This window comes from Anabrus simplex, chromosome 6, assembly GCF_040414725.1.
Source record: "Anabrus simplex isolate iqAnaSimp1 chromosome 6, ASM4041472v1, whole genome shotgun sequence".
Classification (NCBI taxonomy): Eukaryota; Metazoa; Arthropoda; class Insecta; order Orthoptera; family Tettigoniidae; genus Anabrus; species Anabrus simplex.
This window is the reverse complement of record NC_090270.1, coordinates 260,924,608-260,925,591: the sequence shown is the minus strand read 5'-3', so window position 1 is coordinate 260,925,591 and position 984 is coordinate 260,924,608. Positions and strand designations below refer to the sequence as shown.

General features: G+C 40.0%; 1 non-coding gene across 1 annotated transcript; it reads left to right on the top strand.

Annotated features, from left to right (window-relative positions):
* The first annotated feature begins 375 nt into the window (after nt 1-375).
* TRNAS-CGA (transfer RNA serine (anticodon CGA)) lies at nt 376-452 on the top strand. The gene has a single exon. It is a non-coding gene; the product is annotated as a tRNA-Ser (tRNA).
* Nucleotides 453-984: the final 532 nt, after the last annotated feature.

Below are 984 nucleotides of genomic sequence, written 5' to 3'. Positions count from 1 at the left end.
ACCCGTTTACACGTTACAATATTTATGGAAAATGAAATTCTAAGTCTTATGCTTATTCTTCTTTACTCACCAGATTAAAATTTTCAGAATATTTTATTTTAATGAATATTGAATTTTCACGACCGCATTGTAATCGAAACAGACTTTCAACGTATTAGGTCGTGTTACGTACATGTAGTACGTGTTGAAGAGATGTTAAGTACAGAACAAAAATGGCCAGCCGGACACCAGTGGGATCCGAACCCACAACCTCCCGATTTCGCGTCGGTTGCTCTACCAATTGAGCTATGGTGACTTAAACGCACTGTACAGTGTGCTAGCAGCAGTGCCAGACCTGTAGCTCAGATCCTTTCAAACAGAACAAAGATGGCCTAGGCCACCATAGCTCAATTGGTAGAGCAACCGACGCGAAATCGGGAGGTTGTGGGTTCGGATCCCACTGGTGTCCGGCTGGCCATTTTTGTTCTGTACTTAACATCTCTTCAACACGTACTACATGTACGTAACACGACCTAATACGTTGAAAGTCTGTTTCGATATTTTATTTTGTTCAAATAAAAGTGGTGCCAAAACACATAAAAGTGTATTTTACTGGAAAACTGCTAGTTTTAGAAAGAAAATGAATATAATAAACGTTTCTATAAGAAAATGCATTCTAAGTAAAGTTGTAAGCCTCCATTTTGACAGGAATAACCTGTGCCTGCGGGTGGTGACAAGTGTGAAAACTACCGGACCCTTGGTTTAGTATCTCACGCCTGCAAGATTTTAACACGTAATATTTACAGACGAATGGAAGGACAAGTTGAAGCCGAGTTGAGAGGAGATTGATTTGGCTTCAGAAGAAATGTGGGAAAACGTGAAGCAATCCTGACTTTACGTCTGATCTTAGAGGACCGAATTAAGAAAGACAAGACCACGTATATGGCGTTCGTAGATCTAGAAAAGGAATTCGATACTGTTGATGAGACCAAGCTGTTTAAGATT